Source organism: Cupressus sempervirens, chromosome 2 (assembly GCF_028749045.1).
Source record: "Cupressus sempervirens isolate cs-2001-9-10 chromosome 2, ASM2874904v1, whole genome shotgun sequence".
In the NCBI taxonomy this organism is placed as follows: Eukaryota; Viridiplantae; Streptophyta; class Pinopsida; order Cupressales; family Cupressaceae; genus Cupressus; species Cupressus sempervirens.
The window spans coordinates 520820260-520842676 of NC_143119.1; positions in this window are offsets into that span (position 1 = coordinate 520820260).

Consider the following 22417-nt stretch of genomic DNA (forward strand, 5'->3'; position numbering starts at 1 on the left):
TTGGTAAAGTACATAGAACCTCCTAAAAAATCCATCAAGTCTTTTATTCTTGGAATTGGGAATCTATACCTAATGGAAATCTGGTCAATAGCCCTTGAATCTATACAAAGTCTCCATTTCTCTCCTTTTTTTGTTGCTAAGACCACTGGGACTGCACATGGACTAATACTCTTCTTAATCAGCCCTTGATCCAATAATTCTTTCACTTGTCTTGCCACTTCCTTATTTTGATTTGGAGTAAGCTTGTAGGCTACTTTGTTAGGTAGAGATGCACTAGGTGCAGAGTTAATTTGATGAATGATTCCTCTTTTAGGTGGTAGTACTGTTGGTGTACCATCTGAAATAATGTCCTTGAAATCATCAAGAATCTACTGCATTTCAAGAGGTATTGGCTACAACTTCTTATCTTCCTCCTTTGGCTTCACCATAATAGCACATCTGATAGTCTTCTCATCCTGTAAAGCTTTCAAGAACTCTTTTACACTACTAAGTAACACACTAGGTGTCTTAGAAGTTTCCCATTCATTCTCTATTAAGGAATAAATTTTGAAAGTCCTTCCATATTTCTTGAAACAAATGACATTATCCTCTCTATCATAGATCACCTTCCTATCAAATTGTCATGTTCTTCCTAATAGAAGATGGCATGCATCCATGGGCAAGACATCACAAAGTACTCTATCTTTATAAGCTCCAATTGAAAACTCCACCCATGTCTTCTCATTAACTAATACACTTTGTTCTTGATTAAACCAAGTTACCTTGTAAGTATTTGCATGTGGAACCTTCGTAAGTTATAGTTTCTTTACTGCTTCCTCAGAGATGATATTATTTGTTAACCTTGAGTCCATTATAACTTTGCAAACTTTGCCTTGGATCATGCACCTGATTCTAAAAATAGCCCTCCTCTATTTGGATTCACTTTGATTAGGCTGCCTTATTCTCACCCATTTTTAAATCTAATTTTCTAACTTTAGTAGTGCATGAGCTGCTAGTATCTTCTTGGGTATAAGCTACCCTCTTCTTATTACTTGAGGATGATGGCTTATCAAGACACCTATATGTAGGGTGTCCAAGCTTTCCACATTGATAACACTTCATGGTGGCAAAGTAGGAGCTACTTCTTCCTAATCCTCTTCCTTTATTTCCTTTAGATCCTCTTCCTCTACCAAAAGATCCCCTTGTGCTGATTTTAGAATGTTGTTCCAAGAGTTTTCTCTCCCCTTGGTTTCTTGATTCACCACCCCTACTAGGGCCACCTCTTTGACCTCCTCTAGAGTTTGTACCTCTTCCTCTATTCTTAAAAGTACGGTCTTGCTTTCTTTTTCCTTTCTCTTCCACTTTTAGGGCTATTCGATAACATTGATGATTTTTTTTAGGAGTGGCAAGGCTCATGTCTTCTTGAATAGACCATTTGAGTCCATTCAAATATCTTTCCAACCTAATACTTTCATCTTCTACCACTTTAGACCTTAAGCATAGCTTTTGGAATTCTTCAATATAAGAGTGTATATCCATATCTTTTTGCCTCAAATTTTGTCTCCTCCTATGTAGTTGTATTTCATAATCTTCAAGAATGTAGGCTTGTTTGATTTTAGCCACCATTACTTTCCAGGTAACAATAGGACCTTTTCTTCTTTTCCCTCTCTAATTGAAAAAATTTCCACTAAGTAAGAGTAGTACCTCTCAACCTTGACCTTGCCACCTTGACTTTTTGAGCATCAGAGACACCATCACATTCAAAATGGTTCTCTATTCCTTCAATCCATTCCATGATGAGATTAGGATCCATCTTGCCACTAAATAGAGGATTGCCTTCCAAGGCTTTACTATTTATTACCTTGATTTCCTTCAACAAAGGCTCTTTTGGTAAACCAAGGTCTAGTGCTTGAGTTTCTTCTTCCAACTCAATGTCTTTCTCTTTAGCTTCCTTCTCTTCTTTCTGCTCTATCTTGTCCTTGAACTTATCTATGGTGTCTTGGACCTCACTCAATAACTGTTCAAGTTGTGCTAATCTTTCTCTCAATAATCTGTTGTCTTCTTCTTGCTCTTCTACCTTTATTTCTAATTCTTTGACCTTCTTGGCCAATTCATCATTGGTTACCATTGTGTTAGAATCACTAGATTCACTAAGTGACTACATTCACCTTGCTTTTCTCTTGCTTTGTCCCACACCTTAACCTAGCTCTATTACTAATCTGATGGGGAGGCTAGGATAGAATAGCTAGTCTATGCCTAATCCTCTCTAGAAGCCAAGTGTTCTCTAGACACCTATGAATTCTATAGGATTTCTTTCTACTTAGAGAATCCTCTGACTTTCCCTAACCTTCCCACCAAGTTAAACTAAATCATATTTCATCATCTCAAGCTTTGATCTCTAGTACCTACTCCTTACATAGGTTCTTTAGAGTATTATAGGATTCCAACTCCTTCCAATCTCTAACAAGGATTTTTGTGAGTTCCAAGATGGTTTTGGATCATTTAACACCTTTACAATACATTGGCAAGATTGGATTTCCACCCAATTGCATAGTTTCTTCACAAAGAGGGCTATTAGAAGAGCCCCAATTAGACCTCCTTTTGGATTTTTAGGGATTATAACTCCTTTTCCTCAAAGATTCAACTCACCTACTCTAAAGGAAATTTTCTAAACTAGAACCATTCTCAAGGATTTTGTGAGTCTCAGGCTTCCAAAAGATCGTACAACATTTATGTCAAAAACAAGGGTTGTTTAAGGGTTTTGAAGATTGTGTGCTATTCTCACTTTTTGAACACCTTCCATAGCTTAATAAAATTTATTCTAAATAAAATAGCATCTATTTTCACTCCCCTTGAACCCATCCAAATGGAAAGTCATAAAATTGATTATTTTTCTCTTGAGAGCACTTTTACTATTGATTGTTCCTACCCAAGCACTACCTAGCTCACCTAGGGCTTTGTCAAACAATTGTCTGCTCTTCTTTTCTAGGACCTTTCTTGAATGTAAATATAAATTAGGGTCTATAGTCCTAGAATCCACAAGGCCGTGGAATTCCAATGGTGGAAACAAGATCTACAATGTCATTATTGCAAAGTGCTTCAAAACTGGCAGCACACAGTCACTTTGAAAGAAATTATCAAAACACTTGCAAAACTTGAAAAAAAATCTATTATACTACATACACAATAAATAATAAGAACTATACACAATATTCTATCAATAAAATCCAAAAACACTCCACTATTGGTTGCAAGAATTAACAAAAACTAGTGACTATCATTAGAATGCAAAAACATAGTCTGATGTATCCATTCTATAGCACTATATCAATAATTACCAACCCTTGTCTTAAGGTTCTTCAAGCCTTAAATATTCTTCTCTTTAGTGAATGGGTAGAGTTAGGGCCTTATTGTATCCATTTAAAAATTGAGGCTTATACAAAGGAAAAGTTACTAGCAACTTTGGAGCAACTTTTTGTTGCCAAGTAGTTTATGGCTCCTACATTACTAGGACCATTGCTAGGTTTTTCCAACAAATTATTTGGCTTTAAAACTCCACCAACTACACCATTTAAGACCTCTAAGCTCGTAATGATTTAAATATCTCATGGTGACAACTTTTGAACAACTTTGTATTGTTCATGCAAGTTTTGTCCTTTCAATCAAATAACCACATTGTAAGTTATTCTAATGCACACATGTGCTCATAGGGGCACAAAAACTCCTAGTCCAACCTTTTAAAAACATGAGAAATCAAGGATCTCAAGATGACACCATACCCTTGTTGGAAATATAGATGGAGTAATTGAGAGGGGAGATGAATTAGTTACCACAAAAACAAATCCATAGATCCCTTAGATGTCTGATAAAACTATTTACTGTTGTCATTCGGTAATCATACAGAAAAATGTCGTAACTTGATAGATGTAGTCTATGTTAACTTTAAATAGATCTTTAAGAATTCATATTAATTAACATGCAACCATAAAATAAATAACATGAACACATGAGACACCAGATTTAATGTGGAAACCCAATATGGGAAAAACCACCAAGTAACTAGCTACTAATTTTCACTCTTCTAAAGTCAGCCCTATTAAGAGCCAACCTAGTTACAGGTTACAAAACACACTGTTAGGTGTGACCTTGTTAGAGGATTTAATCACCCTATTAGGAGTGGCCTTGCAAAAGGTCTTTAGAACAATTCAATGGAACTATCACCTTGTTAGATGATTTACAAATGGCTATTAGACCAACTCTATTAAGAGACTTAGGAATCACTGCTACAATTATACGAAAGTAACAATAAAATGACCTGAATGAGATGCAACTGAATTATTGATACAGATCTATATTTTGCTTCACTAGATCCTCTCTGATCAGATATTACTTTGTTGTTCCTCAAGGATATCTAACCATCCTTCAAAGTTCGCTCACACTTTCTTCTTCAAACAATCAATACACTTGCATGCTCACTCATTACACTTTTGAATTCTCAACTTGACCTTTCATATATACCATTCAGATTACCAAGTTGGCTCATTTACAACTTACAATCACCAATAATCATTACCTCAGTTCGCTAGAATCAATACTTGAAATAATTAAACTTTATTCCTCAAATTTAAAAAATCCTTCATTACTCGACCCTGCTCGGTAAACATTGTTCCAAAAAATGATTTCCAGTGTTAACCAACTGAAGCTCAGTTAACACTATCAACTCTTCAAAATCCTTTGGAGATTGATTGAACTTAGTAAACACTAACTTTCCTTTGTTAACCATGTGAGCTCAGTTAACACTAACTTTTTCCACATTTTCCTTTGACACTTCAGTTGGCTTGGTAGACACTGTTTCCATAGAGTAATTTCCAAGAATGTTTAGTAGACTTAAAAAGTTTCTTTGCTAAGCAACCGAGCTCAGTAGATACTAACTGACAGCTTGAAATTTGAAAACAAGTCTTTCTCTGACAGAAAATTTTCTCCCTCTTAGATTTTATGCCACAAAATTCTCTAATGTAGTAATCTCCCTATGTGAAAGAATTATTTAGCTTCTTTTTCAAACAACAAACTCTCCCTTAAAAAAAATTCAAATTTTAGAAAGATATACATAACTTCTTCTTCAAACAACAAACTCTCCCTTTAAAAAAATTAAATTTCAAAAAGATATGATAGTAAACTCTCCCTCTTTGACAACACATGCCAAAGACAACACATACCAAATGAGTACCAATGTACCTTGAGTTCTAATTCATATGCAATGTTTCCTTGACTATGTTGCATCAACTGATAGATCTCCAATTTTTTTTTCTATTGATGCATCACTAAAACTTTATTTTAGTTAGCTTTAAATAGGGAAATGACCCCTAAGTTACCTCTTAGATACAAGAATGCATTCTTAGGTAATGCCTTGGTGACTATGTCTACAATTTGTTCTTTTATATGGACATATTCCAATTTGATTTCCTTATCCTGCACCAATTCTCTGACAAAGTGATATTTTATTGCAATGTGCTTAGTTTTGGAGTGCATCACTAGATTCTTTGATATGTTAATTGCACTTGTATTATCACAAAACATAACAACTAGTTTTTTGATCCCAACCTTCATGCCTTCCAACAACTATTTAAACCAAACAAGATTAGAATAGTTCACTCCTGCTGCAACATACTCTACTTCTACTATAGATTGGGATGTGCAATTTTTCTTTTTGCTTGTCCAAGATACCAAACTCTTGCCAAGAAAGAATGCTCCACCACATGTACTCTTCTGGTCATCAATGTTTCCTGCCTAATCAGTGTTAGTAAACACTTTCAAGTCTACATTACCTCCAAGTTTATACCACAACCTATAATCTTAAATTCCTTTCAAGTATCTCAAGATCCTTTTGATTGCCATCATGTGATTCTCTCTAGGTTTTGCTAAAAATCTTGCCACTATACCAACTACAAGAGAAATATTAGGCCTTGCATGAACTACATACTACAATTTTCTAATAATTTATCTATATAAGGTCTGATCTACCTCTTTTGAATCATCATCTTTGGTAAGCTTTAGTCTAGTACACATGGGAGTTCCAATTGGTTTAGAATCCTCCATACCAAACTTTTTGAGTATATCCTTGATATACTTAGACTGAGTGATGTAGATACCATTCTTTCTCTGCTAAATCTGAAGACCAACAATGAACTTAATCTCACCAAACATAGACATTTCAAATTCTTTGTTCATTTGCTCTGAAAATTCTTTACATTGATCATCATTCCTTGTAAACAAAGTATCATCCACAAATATTTATGCCAAAACAATCTTGTTCTTTGGTCCTTCCTTGATGTACAAGCTATTGTTATCATTAGTTCTCTAGAAACCAATATGAATAAGGTAATTATGCAATCTCTCATACCATGCTCTAGGGGCTTGTTTCAAACCATATAATTCTTTGTGTAATTTTTAGACCATGTCATTCTTATTTGGATCACTAAAACCTTTAGGTTTCTCAATGTAGACTTCTTCATCAAGAATACCATTGAGAAATGTCAATTTGACATCCATTTGATATACCTTAAATCCTTTGTATGCAGCATATGCTAGTAAGGTCTTGACACCTTCCAATCTTGCAACATGAGAAAAAGTCTCTCCATAATCAATTCCTTCTTCTTGAGAGTAGCCTTTACACACCAATCTAGCTTTTTTTCTTGATACCTTACCATCTTCATTCAACTTATTCCTGAATACCCACCTAGTTCCAATCACATTTTTATCTTTAGGACTAGGTACAAGAGTCCAAGTTTTGTTCTTCTCTATTTTTTCTATCTCTTCATTCATAGCCTCAATCCAAATTTCATTTTACAATGCATCCTTGACATTTCTAGGTTCAAAATCAGCAAGTAAACAAGTAACTTTTAGCTTACTTCTTGTCATAGTACCTTTTGATTTGTCTCCAATAATTTGATCTAGTACATGATGTCTCCTAACATACTTGGCCTATACAGGTTCCTTTCCTTTTGAATGAATTGTATTGTCAACCTCTTGAATTTCAACTTCAGGTTCTGGCTGCTTAGATTAGGCATTGGCTCGATAGCATCTGTCTGATCTCAAGCATTTCAATATTTTCCCAATTTCCTTCTCTACTCTTGCCAAATACAATTTTAACTTCTCAAATGCTTTTGACTTATCTCTTAGATACATAATAGTCATCATCATAGAGTAGTCATCAACAAAAAGAATGAAGAACTTTTCTCCAATATAGCTCTCAATTCAAATAGGTCCACACAAATCAGTTTGCACAATTTCCAAAATATCTTTAGATTGATAGTTTTTACTTTTAAAGTTAGTCTTTTCCATCTTACCAATCTAACAATTCTTGCATAAACCAACATCAGGTTTCTTTATACTAGGAATGCCTCTTACTTTCCTGAATTCTCTTATCTTTACCATGTTGTCAAAATTCACATGACATAACCTTTTGTGCCATAACCAACTTTCTTCAACTTGAGAAATAAAACATGAGCACTCACCTAGATCAAGATAAAATAAGTTACCTTTTGTTTATTTTCTTGATCCAATTAGCTTTCTTTTGTCATCTAGCAGTCTAGCCTTTCCATGCATGAATTCCACCTTGAATCTAATATTGATTAGTTGTGCCACACTCAACAAATTATGTTTTAGTCCTTCAACCCAATAGGCATTATCACATAAAAGTTCTTTGGTTAATGAGATTCAGCCTCTTCCTTTTATGCAACAAGGTTCATTATTTCCAAACCTTACACTACCACCATCATAGTCTTCAAAATGTTCAAACTTTTTTTTGTCACTAGTCATATAATGTGAACAACCACTGTCTATGATATATGTATCATTTTTGCTCACATGAGAGATAAGTTCCATCTTATCTTCCTCATCATTATTAGATTCATCTTTTATAGCAATGTAAACAATTTCATCTTCACTATTATCAGAATCCTTAGAGTCTTTAGCCATAAAACATGTTTTCTTACCTTTGTCCTTGAATGAATTGAAATCTTTCTTGCCATTGCACTTGTGACCTTTCTTCTCATCCTTGTTTTTCTTTTTGTGGCACCTAGCTACAATATGACCAATTTCCTCACATGAAAAATAGATTAAGGGAACTTTACCTTTGTATTTTTCTTTGCCTCTAGACTATTTCCTTGCAAGTAGAGCTTCAACAACTTCAAGATCACCGTCAAAACTTTCCTCTAATTCTTCTTCACTTTCTGAATGAGATTCCTTTACTGTCTTGCCTTTTTCTTTAAGTGAAAGCTTGGCCTCAAATGCTTATTCAATTCTTGGAAGCTGGAACATAATTGTCATAGTTATCTAGCACAAATGTAGTTAATCTTCCTACTATGGCATCCAAATTTATCTTATGATTTGCTTCACATCTTCTTTCTTGAATTGTAGATACTCTAATTGCATAAATTGGAAGCAGTGTTCTAAGAACTTTACTTACAACTGTTTCCTCCTTGATATCTCCTCCAAAAGATTTGATTGCACTAACTCTTGTTTTGACCCTCTCAACATATTTGGCAATTTTTTCATCCTCTATCATTCTTATCTGATCAAATTGTCCTCTTAGACTTTCTGCTTTAGCTCTCCTCACATTTTCATCACCTCCATAGATATCCTTTAGCTTGTTTCACATTTGAAAGGTAGTTTTTCAATCCTTGATATCATCAATTTCTTCATAGCTTAGAGTAGATGCAATGCCTATCATCATGGTGTTATGAGTCTTCTTCTCAAAAATGTCATTAATAGATAGTGTACCAGAAGGAGTTGTATATTCTTCATCAAGATATTTCAATCTTGTATCTCTAATGGAAGCCAGATGAAGCCTCATGAGACCATACCATGCTAAAAAGTTATCCTAGTTAAGCCTTGGAATTTCCCTCTTGTAAGACATCCTAATCTTTAGCTTAGGTCCTTGAAGCATTTCTTGCAAGCACCAAAATCTCTTATACCAATTTTTGGAAATACAGATGGAGTAACTGAGAGAGGGTGGGGGGTGTGAATCAGTTGCCACAAAAAAAAAACAAAAGATCCCTTAGATGTCTGATAAAACTAGTTACTATTGTTACTTAATAATCATATAAAAAAATGTTGTAACTCGATAGATGCAATGTATGTTAACTTTAAACAGATCTTTAAGCATTCACAATAATTGACATACAACCATAAAAGAAATAACATGAACACATGAGACACCAAATTTAATGTGGAAACACAATATGGAAAAAACCACCAAGTAACTAGTAACTGATTTTCACTCTTTTGAAGTGAGCCTTGTTAGGAGTCAACATGGTTATAGGTTACAAAACACATTGTTAGGTGTGACCTTGTTAGAGGATTTAATTGCCCTATTAGGAGTGGCCTTACAAAAGGTCTTTAGAACAATTCAATGGAACTATCACCTTATTAGAGGATTTACAAATGGCTATTAGACCAACTCTGTTAGGAGATTTAGGAATCACTACTACAACGATGAGAAAGTAACAATGAAATGACCTAAATGAGATGCAACTAAATTGTTGATATAGATCTTTGCTCTACTTCATTAGATCCTCTCTGATCAAATATTACTTTTTGTTCCTCAAGGACAATTGACCATCCTTCAAAGTTTTCTCACACTCTCCTCTTCAAACAATCAACACACTTGCATGCTCGCTCATTACAGTTTTGAATTATCAACTTGACTTTTCATATATACCATTCAAATTATCAAGTCTACTCATTTACAACTTACAATCACCAATAATCATTACCTTATTCAGCTAGAATCAATACTTGAAACAATTAAACTTTATTCCTCAAATTAACAAAATCCTTCATTAGCTGACCCTGTTCAGTAAACACTGTTCTAAAAAATGATTTCTAGTGTTAACCAACTGAAGCTCGGTTAATACTGCAAACTCTTCAAAATCCTTTGGAGACTGAGTGAACTTGGTAAACACTAACTTTCCTTTGTTAACCATGTGAGCTTGATTAAACTGACTTCTATCACATTTTCCTTTGATGCCCAAATTGGTTTGGTAGATACTATTTCCACAAAGTAATTTCTAGGAATGCTCGGTAGACTCTGAAATTTGCTTTGCTGATGAACTAAGCTCGGTAGATGCTGACTGATATCTGATATAACATTTGTGTAACATCAAAGACAACACACAATTAGACAATTGTATCCAATAACCCTAGGTTATTATACCAATCACATCAAGAACCAAAAAGGAACCTTAAAGAACTAATCTATGCCTAGATACACAAGCATGACCTAAGACTCTTATTGTACTTACATACTTCTTATGAAAATTTAAACATACCACAAATGTAATGGTGATATCCCTTGAAAGGGTGCTCCTGCCCCATAACCACATTGAAGTTGTTAAGAAAAAGATTAGGTCAAGGAAACTATAAACTACTCATGCACAAATCTAGAGTCATGACATCCTATATTTATGGGGATGAATATATCCTATATTGATGTACTTTATTTAAGTTTTTACTAAATCCTTTTTTTTTTAATGATCTTAGATTTAGGGATTCTATTATCCTTAGTTGTTATGAATAAGATGTTGATCACACTTTTCTAGTTAGTCAAGAAGTCAATTATAATTGACATATAGTGTTCAAAATATAATTTTTTTGTTATAGTTGTATGTATGATGGTTTTCATTTCAATAAAATGGTATTGTTGATGGTTTTACTTTGAGAATTTTTTTCTTCACTCATCTAATGGGGTTCACTTAGTGAGTGAATTTAGTCAATAGAATTGGTTTCCTTTTTCTCTTAGAATAGTTAGAACTATGTTTCTTTTGCAGCCACATAGTAAAAGAACTATTGGTTGTTCCTAAAATATAGATAATTAGAGTAGTATCATATCTATATTTCAATTTATCAACATTAGATTAACTATTCCATTCCATACTTAGCTTCAAGCATTTCTATTTCATATATTAGTAATGAAAATTGGGTTGGTTTAGAGCATATACTTTGCAAATACTATTTCAAGTATATGTCCCTAGTTGATACATTAAATGAGTTCAATAGGTCATTTGGTTACTACTTAAGGATGTCCAATCCATAAGTAATGGGTGTAAGCTCTAGTTTCAAAATTGATTAATTGGCCAAGCATTTGTGACATCATTGTTAGGGATGGTGTCAATCTAAACCTTTCCCAGTGTCATTTTTTTTAGTCTTCGATAAAATATAAAGTTATGTCTACATCCATTTTGTCCATAAGTTAGCCCAAAAGACAAATTAAATAAAAATACATAAATTAAATACCACAAGCTATCCTGTAACAACAAGTAAATGCCCAAAATTGATATCTAAGTAAAATCATGATATCAGCTAGCAACAATTGAATTGGAACTTTTTCTTTGAACTGTAGCTAGTACTTTAGGCCCTCTTAAATCCTTAAAATTTTCATCCTCTAAATCATTGTGAAAAATTAGTTACATGACATGCAACAAGCACCAAATTCCTAAGCAAGGCTGAGCTCCATAGACCATGTCGAGCAACCAAAGACCATGTCAAGTCCCCAGACCATTCCCAAAAACCAAAGACCATGTTGAGTTCCTAGACCATGTTGAAAAACCAAAGACCATGCCAAGTCCCCAAACCATGCCAAGTAACCAATCATTCTTTGACCGAGTACCAATCCAAGCACCCTCTAAAGCAACTACTAAGCCTCCTCCCATGGAATCCAAAGTAGTCACCAAGAAAACCCAAGATGCTCCTATATTAGAGTCCTCAGGTAAATAGAAAAATGTGTCCCACACTTTAATGCCCAAAGAAATATCAACAACCAACTTCATCTTTACCAAAGGTTTCCATTCCAATAGGGACAAGAAAACCAATTTGCACATCATCCATACTTGTATCATTCTATCAAACACCAAAATCTCAACCATCCAATCAGCATGCTCACATCCAAGAACAAACTGAACATAATGCTTCAATAGAAAACCTTCTCCACATCAACAACTAGTGAATCCATACTAATAGCAACAAACCCCACATCAGCAGCAACAAACTCCACATCAGTAGAAACATGTAGTTTTTCAGCAACACATGCCAAACTCACAACACTAGCAATCTCATTTCTCACAACAAGATGCTCTGTAATACATAACTCACCACCAAGTGCAACTGGATCATCCATGACCAAGCACTCTGCAATTTCCATGTTAGACTCAGCTAGTTGATCATGAAAACCAACCTCTATCCTAGCATCAACAAGGATAGGAATATCTTTAGCAAAAACATCTAGCTACTCTACAACTTCTATATCAGACTCCACAAACTGATCAACAAAACCAACCTCTTCCACCTCAACTTTGTGATGCCATCTTCTCTCTCAAACAAGTTCTAACTAGCCAGACAACTCTCTTCTAGACTGGTAAACTCCAACTCCACAAACATCTATAGAATGCCTTCCTCATCTTGTCTTTATCTTGATCAGTCAAACTAGTTTCAAATTGAGCAACCACCTCCTTATCTCGATTAGCCAAACTAGCTTCAAGTTAAGCAAACATATTTAAAAAATTCCTCTCCAACACATCATAGAGATTCACAATCATCTCAATGTCCAATCCTCTTGGAGCCATCTCCCAAGATCTTTGCAACAAATCCTTCCCATGCTCCTTGTGATAACCTCAAATTTTTTGCAAGTTAGATCACAACCTACCACTTTGCATGAATAATTAGTAACCACATTACAACTCCAAGACCATAGATCTGCAATCTACAAACTCTCTACGATCATGCCTCAACAAGATCAGTCTTCCATATTTGCATACATCAATCCATCTACAAGCCCTCTATAATTGCAAGTTAAAACCATGATCTACCACCTTGCAACCAAGAGATCTAGAACTCTAGAAAGAAAATCTGCCAACAAATCAAGATCAACTCATATCTACTTCTCCAACCCAAGTCCTGGTGTAAACTACCTCAACTTCAATGATCTATCTATACACTTAGGATCAAACTTTGCTTTGATACCACATGATCTAGTAAAAGGTAGGAGAATCCCCAAAGGAGATTTCCTAGTCCCTAGAAAATAACTACGCAGTGAAAACAAAAACAACAATGCAAGATTTGAAGCCAAGTCACAATAGTTTATTCATAGATATAATTGATTACATGCAATGTGTCAAGCTATAAGGCCTTCTTGGTTACAACCAAATACAAAGAAATTAATAGTTCTGAAAGATCCCTCAAAATATAAATCAAACATTAGCTAGTCTAGATCTAGACTCTGGCAGAAACCTTCAAGATCTCAACTTTTGCTCGCAAGCCACCAAGCAATCTCCTTATTTCACAAGCCTCGGCTACTAGCTCTCTTCAAAATTCACTCTTCTAGCTCCTCCTCCTCTCTAAGATGGATGAATCAAAACAAAAGACTTCCCCACAACTCCTAAGTATACCAATCTAAGCCACAAGTCATCCCAAAACACAAATTAAATACAAATGCATAAATTAAATGCCACAAGTCAGCCTGCAATAGCAATTAAATGCAGAAAAATTGATATTTGAGTAAAATCATGATATCTCCTAGCTCCAATTGAATTAGAATTCATGCTTCAAATTATAGTTATTATTCTAGACTCTCTTCAATCTATAAAATTTTCATCCTCTAACTCAATGTGAAAAATTAGTTACACAACCTGCAACAGGAACCAAATTCCTAAGAAAGGTCAAGCTCTATAGACCATGTTGAGCAATCAAAGACCATGTTGAGTCCCCAAACCATACTGAGAAACCAAAGACCATGTCAAGTCCCCAAACCATGTTGAGCAACCAATCCTTCTTTGACCAAGTACCAATCCAAGCACCCTCCAAAGAAACTATCGAGCCTCCTCCCATGAACTCCAAAGTAGTCACCAAGCAAACCCAAGATGTTCATGCATCATAAAAACAATGTGGTGCAAGAGCACACATAATGAATTATGAATCACCATAGTCCTAAGAACATCTATATTAGCTTAGATTAATCAATTGCATCTAGACCTAATTGTAAAGACCTAGTTCCAAGATTGGCAAAGTTATAAGCCCTTGGTCAACTATGGTCAAACATGATCAAAGGGCCTAGTATCTATGGATTTTGGACTGTTTCATGTTCTATCATGTTTAGGACCTATTTTGGTCATTATATTCAATTTTTCATAACATTTTCTTATAAAATGCAAAAAGTGCAAAAAATGCAAAATTGCATGAAAAGTTATCAAACAACTTTTTAAGCAACTTTTGTAAAATAAAGAAAAAACTTTCCCAGTGGCCATAAAAAGTTTGAAATGTTGTTATGAATATTTTAAGGCCTATAATAAACCATTTCCTATAGGTGATAGGTAGAGATAATGTATGTTCAACTTTAAAATAAATAAAATACCTTGTTTTTACTACAAATAGCTTGTTGTCCTATGTTGTACAAATTTATACGGATTCATTAGGTGTTAAAACTTAAATTTTTGGATAGGTGGATGAAGTATCTTTCCAATTCTTCTATTTTGAAGTCTCCATCTATTCCATGACTCAAGATATTCACATTTTTGTGTAAGTAGGTCTAGATTTCTTGCTAACCTAGGGTTTTGAAGCATTTTCAAGCATTGAGGAAGATTTTTCATGGGAATTTAATGGCCTCTAGTTAAATGCTAGTATTTCATATTTACTTTAAGATGCAAGTGGTTTTAAGTTTGTACTTGCAGGGATCCTTGAGAAATTTGATGCCCTAGGCATGCAAGTCCCATGCGCATGCTAGGAAATGATGCAATATCTTCCACAACCCCAACCAAACTTGGGATCAACATCTTAAATCAAGTTTTTAACTTTTTTATGGTTTCTCTCACATGTTCCCATCATTGGTTTTTAGGATGGAATATTATGACATGTATTTCCTTTGTAAATGGAGGCCAAATTGCCCTAATTGCCTAGGTGAGAAAGTGAACAAAAGCCCATTTGTTTGTGTCATCAAACCTTGGTATCTTAGTATGTTTTGTAAGTCCCAAAATAGTGTCCAAAATGTATTTTTTCCCTAGGTTGTGTGGAGATATTTCCTTTAAAGTCTAATTTTCATTGAAAAGGGCTACTAGCCTTTTGGATGGCTTAACGAAGCAACTATGTGGAAAAAATTGCATAGTTTGGTTTTAACCATTGTTTCATGTCATTTGTGACTTAAATAGAATATTCCCATGTGTTGGAATATTTTTTGTTCATTTGAAGAAGTTTAAGGTTTTTTTCCCAAAATTGGTCAATTTGTGCATTGTGAGAAACTTGTGATAAGTTGTCTTGTTCATAGGGTTCCCTAGTGATTAGGGTTTTCCTTGTTTGGGTATAGGGTTGTGATAACTTGGTATCATCCTTGTAGCACTTGTGATTGGTGCTTTCACACTTTATCATCTTTACCAAGAGATTTGGTTGAAGGACTTCAGTGAAGAGTGTTTTTGGACCACTTGGTTTACTTTTGATCAATTTCACCAGGCTCCATTACATCAAGTAGTGATGTAGGAGCATCCTGCATTGCCTTGTTATCCTGCTCATTTTTGTTCATCCTATAGTTGGTGTCGAGTTACTATAGCACTCTTCATGTGCTGAGGTATTCCTTCATGTGCCAAGTTACCTAGTGTGTACCAAGTTATTCCTTCATGTTCCAAGTTACCCAGTGCATGCCAAGTTATTCCTTCATGTGTTGAGTTACCCAGTTGATGCCGAGTTGCCAATTTTTAGTTGATGTTGAGTGCCAATTTCTAATTGATGCTGAGTTGCCAATTTCTAGTTGATGCTGAGTGCCAGTTTCCAGTTGATGCCGAGTGCCAGTTTCTAGCGGATGCCAAGTGATACTAAGTGCCAATTTCCTAGTGGGTGTCAAGTTATCCAGTGGGTGCCGAGTTGTCTATTTTTTGTTCTTAGTGGGAGATGACTTGTGTATTTAATTTTGATCATGAATTTAATGATAGGATCTTGTGTCAGCCTTCCTCTTATGTAATGTTCTAGAATGATCTGTAAGCTATTTTGGCAAGTATAAATAGAGTGTTTAGGCTTAGAGTTAAGTAGGTTTTTGGAGAAGAGATTGGAGGAGGAAGAAGATTGGAAGAGAAGAAGTTGGATCTTTGAATGTGAATGTATTTGTAATTGGCCATAACTCAAAAGGCCTTATAGCTAGGCATGTATGGTGAATATTTGATGAGTTAATAAAAGATATCTTGTTCTCTCTCCTTGGTGTTGTGTTTATGTTGTGTTTTTTGTTGTGTTAACTCTTGCAAGGTGGTTTAGATAGCTGGGTGAGCCTTTGGCCCTAGTTATTCATCCTCTTTCCTATGTCAATTGGTATAAGAGCTTGAGGTTCATCCTTGTGGAGATTAGATCATGTAGATCCTTATTTTGGATTTGGCTATAGGGGGGCAGATCTATAGATTTGACCTATAACTTGCAAAGGGTTATGATCTTGCAGGAACTTGATTTGTGAAGATGGTTCATGGTAGAGGAAATAATGTTGCTAATGCTATATTGGATCAGTTGAGAAAAATTATAGCCAGATTAGATGTTGTGGAGATAGCCTAGAGGAGAGGAGCACATCTTAATGATGTAAGTGATGATGAAGCAGCACCACCAAACCATAATCTAGAACCTAAAGAAGATCAAGATGAGGAAAGATTGTTGAGAGTATTTTCTAGAGAAAATTCAAAGCCTATTGTAGAAATTGTTCCTTATGATGGAAAATTGGACACCAATGTTGTGTTGGATTGGATCTTTGATATGGAGAAGTTCTTTGAGTATGAAAACACTTTTGATAATAGAAAGGTGAAGATTGTAGTCACTAGGTTGAAAGGTCATGCATCTCTATGGTGGGAGCACTTGCAAACTGATAGACAAAGGTGAGGAAAGGAGAAGATCAGAACTAGGCCAAAGATGGTGAACAAGGTAAAGAACAAATTCCTTCCTACTGATTACCAAGTTAGCTTGTTGAGAAAGATGCAAAATTTGAAGTAAAAAGACATGACTGTGAAAGAGTATACCAAGAAATTCTATAGATTAGACATCAGATCTAGACATGTGGATGATGATGTTGAGAAAATTGCAAGGTACATCAATATGCCTTGAAAGCTTAGGAGATCTTGACAAAGAACTATGAACAAAGATAGAGAGGTAGAAGTGGTAGATTCCAGAGAGGTAGAGGTAGAGCTTATGGTGAAGGTGGTTGATATGAAAGTTCTATGTAGGATAAAGGTAAATCTAAATGGAAGAATGATGACAAAGGTAAGACTGAATGGAAAAATGGTAATTCTTACCGAAGAGGCACTAATTCTTACTAAGGAAGAGGTAATTCTTATTCTAAAGGTGGATTTCATGGTAATTGTTTTAGATGTGGTAAACAAGGACATAGAAGGTTTGAATGTAGATCCTCTGAAAGTAGACAACATAACAAAAATGTTGTGATTCAAGAAGATGATGAGGGTTCACCAAGTGGACCTGAGGCTGGAGAAAATTTGATGGTGAGAAGAACCTTATGCAGTAAGGGAAGTAATGAGGAACCTATTTTAAGGAGAAGTCTTTTCAAGACAAGATGTAAGATGGTTGGAAAATGTTGTAAAGTGATCATTGATAGTGGAAGTTCTACAAATTTGGCATCAGAAGAGCTGGTTACAAAGGTACAATTGCAAAGGTTAAAACATCCCAAACCTTATCATGTTTCATGGATCAAAGATGAGCATAAGATATTGGTAAGTGAGCAATGCCTTGTGAAGTTCAAAATTGGACATTACTTTGATGAAGTTTTGTGTGATATTATGCCCATGGATTGTTGTCATATATTGTTGGGTAGACCTTGGCAATATGATAGATATGTTGTACATGATGGAAGATTGAATCAATATACTCTTTGAGTAAATGGGAAGAAACAAACATTTTTTCCTTTGATCGAAAGTCTAGATGAGGTTAATTGTATTGCTATAAAAATTTACATGGTTAATGGGAAACAATTTGAAAAGGAAGTGAAGAAGAATCAGGTTTGTTTTGCTATAATTCCAAGAAAAGTGAGTTTTTTCAATGGAGACTGAGTTGAAGAAAATAGTGTTAACTGAGCGCTAGTCAATGGTGACCGAGTGACAGCAGAAACCAATGGAAGCCGAGTGCCAGGAGAAATTGTAGAGTTGTAGAATGAGTATAAAGGCATTATTGCTGAAGATATTCCTAATGGTTTACCTCCTATAAGAATTATAAGTCATTGTATGGATTTGATTCCAGGAGCTAGTTTTCCAAACAAAGCACCATATAGATTGACACCTATAGAGAATGAAAAACTTAACAGACAAGTGCATAAATTGTTGCAGAAAGGTTTGATCAGAGAAAGCTTGAGTCCATGTGTTGTACCTATTGTATTAGCACCTAAAAAGAATGGAGAATGGAGAATGTGTACTGATTCCATAGTCATTAATAGGATAATAGTGAAATATAGGTTTCTTATGCTGAGGATGGATGACATAATGGATTGTTTGAGTGGAGCAAATTATTTTACCAAGATTGATTTGAAGAGTAGCTATCATAAGATTAGAATCAGAGAAGGTGATGAATGGAAGACTACTTTCAAGACAAAAGATGGTTTGTATGAATGGTTGGTTATGCCTTTTGGTTTGCCTAATGCACCTAGTACTTTCATGAGGTTGATGAATGAAGTTCTGAAAAGATTCTTGGGTAAATTTGTGATTGTTTATTTGGATGATATTCTAATATTCAGCAAGACTAAGGAAGAACATCTTGAGCATATTAGACAAGTATTGCAGAGGTTGAAAGAGGAAAAGTTGTTGATTACTTTTAAAAAGTGTTCTTTTATGTAAGAGGACATTGTGTATCTAGGATTTGTGATTTCAGCTGATGGTTTGAAGATGGATCCTGAGAAGGTTAAAGCAATTTTGGAATCACCTACACCTAACAATGTGAGTGAGGTAAGATTATTTCATAGTTTGGCTAATTTTTATAGAAAGTTTATAAAGAATTTCAGTGTTGTTTGTAATGCTATGACTAAAACAATGAGGGGAGATAAAAAGGAATTCAAGTGGACACATGGAGCTGATAAGAGTTTTGAGACTTTGAAACAAAAGGTTGCTAAATTACCTATATTGGCTTTACCTAATTTCAACAAAGTATTTCAAGTTGAATGTGATGCAAGTGGTAATGCAATAGGAGCTATATTATGTCAAGAAGGTAAGCCTGTTGCTTTCTTGAGTGAAAAGTTGAATGATGCTAAAAGGAAATATTATGTGTATGATCAAGAATTTTATGCCATTGTTCAAGCATTGAAGAAGTGGAGACATTATTTGATGCCTAAGGAGTTTGTGTTGTATACTGATCATAAAGCTTTACAATACTTGGGAAGTCAACATAAATTGAATCAAAGACATATGAAGTGGGTTGAGTATTTGTAGAGTTTTACATTTGTGATCAAGCATAAGAGTGGAGTTACTAACAAAGTTGCTAATGCATTGAGTAGAAGACATTCTTTGTTGACTAAACTGAAGGTTGAAGTTCTTGGTTTTGATGAGATGAAAGAGTTATATGATGCTGATCCTAATTTTTCTGAGGCATGGAGAGAGTGCAAAGCACCAAATATGACAAATCACATAAGTAAGTATGATGAGTATTTCATTCAAGAAAGTATGGTGTTCAAAGGTATTCAATTGTGTATTCCTAGAAGTCCTATGAGGTTGAATTTGATTAAGGAAAAGCATAGTGGTGGATTAGCTAGACATTTTAGAATTGATAACACATTGAGTTTGCTAAAAGAGAAATATTATTGGCCACAAATGTATAAGGATGTTCAAAAATTTGTAAAGAGTTGTGGAGTTTGTCAAGTTGCAAAGGGAGTGAGTCACAATACTAGTTTGTATACACCTATTACTATTCCTGAGAAACCTTAGACTAACATTAGTATGGATTTTGTTCTTGGATTGCCTAAAAAAATGAAGGGGTATGCTTCTATATTTGTTGTAGTGGATAGATTTTCTAAGACGGCTCATTTCATACCATGTAAGAAGACATAAGATGTTGAGCATGTTGCTGAACTTTTCTTTAAAGAGATTGTGAGATTGCATGGATTATCAAGGAGCATTATTTCAGATAGAGACAATAAGTTTGTTAGTTATTTTTGGAAGACTTTGTGGAAGAAGATGGGTATTGAATTAAAGTTTAGTTTTACATTCCATCCATAAATAGATGGATAGGCAGAGGTTGTGAATAGAAGCTTGGGTAATTTGTTGAGATGTTTAGTTGGGAATAAGCCAAGTAATTGGGAGATGGTATTGGCACAAGCTGAATTTGCATATAAAAATTATGTGAATAGGAGTACAGGGAAGACACCTTTTCAGATTGTTACCAGAATGCATCCTAGAGGTATATCAAATTTGAGAGATGTTGCTAGTGAAGAAAAGAAAAGTGTTGCAAGAGAAGAATTTGCTGATTTGATGGAATCTTTGCATAATGAAGTTAAGTTGAGGTCGGAACAAAGTAATCAGAAGTATAAGGAGAATGTTGATCATTCTAGAAGACACCATAATTTTCAAGTTGGTGATGAGGTGATGGTTCATCTGAAGAAAGGAAGATTTCCAGTTGGAACATATAGCAAGATGAAGATGAAGAAATTTGGACCTTGTAATATCCTGAAGAAGTTTGATAGTGGTAATTCTTATGAAGTTGAGTTACCTGATGACATGGATATATCTCCTATATTCAATATTGCTGATTTGTATAAGTATCATGAGTCAGATGATGAATTTTTTGTACCAGATGATTATCATAAGAAACAGATTGAAGAAGTTGAACAAATATTGGATCAAAGAGTTGGCAAGAGTACAAGAGGAAAAGATTACTATGAATATTTGGTGAAGTGGAAGAATAGACCTATTAAAGATGCTTCATGGATTTTTCAATTTGAGTTGGATTCATCTCAGGTTGGGACATCTCAATGATTCAAGAGAATCATTTCTTTCAACCCTAGTTGTCTGATATAGGAGCATCTTGGGTTGCCTTGTTATCTTGCTCATTTTTGTTCATCTTATAGTTGGTGCCGAGTTACTGTAGCACTCTTCATGTGCCGAGTTATTCCTTCATGTGCCGAGTTACCCAGTGTGTGCTGAGTTATTCCTTCATGTGTTGAGTTACCCAGTGCAAGCTGAGTTATTCCTTCATGTGCCGAGTTACCCAGTTGATGTCGAGTGATGCCGAGTTGCTAGTTTTTAGTTGATGCCAAGTGCCAATTTCTAGTTGATGCTGAGTTGCCAGTTTCCAATTGATGTTGAGTGCTAGTTTCTAGTTGATGCCAAGTGCCAATTTTTAGTTGATGGTGAGTGCTAGTTTCTAGTGGATGCCAAGTGATGCCAAGTGCAAGTTTCCTAGTGGGTGTTGAGTTATCCAGTGGGTGCCGAGTTGTCTATTTTTGGTTCTTAGTGGGAGCTAACTTGCATTTTTAATTCCAATCATGAATTTAATGATAGGATCTTGTGTTGGCTTTCCTCTTATGTAATGTTCTAGAATGATCTGTAAGCCATTTTGGCAAGTATAAATAGAGTGTTTAGGCTTAGAGTTAAGTAGGTTTTTGGAGAGGAGATTGGAGGAGGAAGAATATTGGAAGAGAATAATTTGGATCTTTGAATGTAAATGTATTTATAATTGGCCGTAACCTAGAAGGCCTTATAGTTGGGCATGTATGGTGAATATTTGATGAGTTAATAAAAGATATCTTGTTCTCTCTACTTGATGTTGTGTTTGTGTTTTTTTTTCCACTATGTTTACTCTTGCAGGGTGGTTTGGATAGCTGGGTGAGCCTTTGGCCCTAGTTATTCATCCTCTTGCCTGCGTCAAGTAGTATCATATCCATGGCTCTTACTAAATAAGATGAAGAAATCTATACTATGATAACAAATTTTGAATTAGAAAAAATAGTGAGAGAGCAAAGAGCAACCAATGTTGCTCTTGCACAAAGGTTGAGAGGACTGGAAGGCAGGGTAGACAATTAAAAAGGGCACAATCTGATGATGAAGATTAGGATGTTGAGGCTGATGAACTTGAAGAAGAAGGTGAAGTACCTTTTGAATAGAGACCACTCTTAAATGCTCTCAAATTCATGGAGAAAAGAACCATGGAGTGGAAGTTGGAAATTGCCAACTTTCAATGGAAAAATGAATGTTGATGTAGCATTGGATTGGATAGAAGCCCTAACTAGTTTCTTGAGTGTGAAGACATTCCAGAGAAGTAGAAGGTAAAGATGGCAAAGTCCAATTTGAAGGGAGCTATCGTAACTTGGTGGAACTTCATCTAGATAGAGAGGGTGAAGAAAGGAAGAAGCATGATTTCTTCTTGGAATAGAATGGTGGCACTAGTAAGGGAGACATATGTGCCTAAATATTATGGGGTATAACTCCATAGGAGAAAAAAA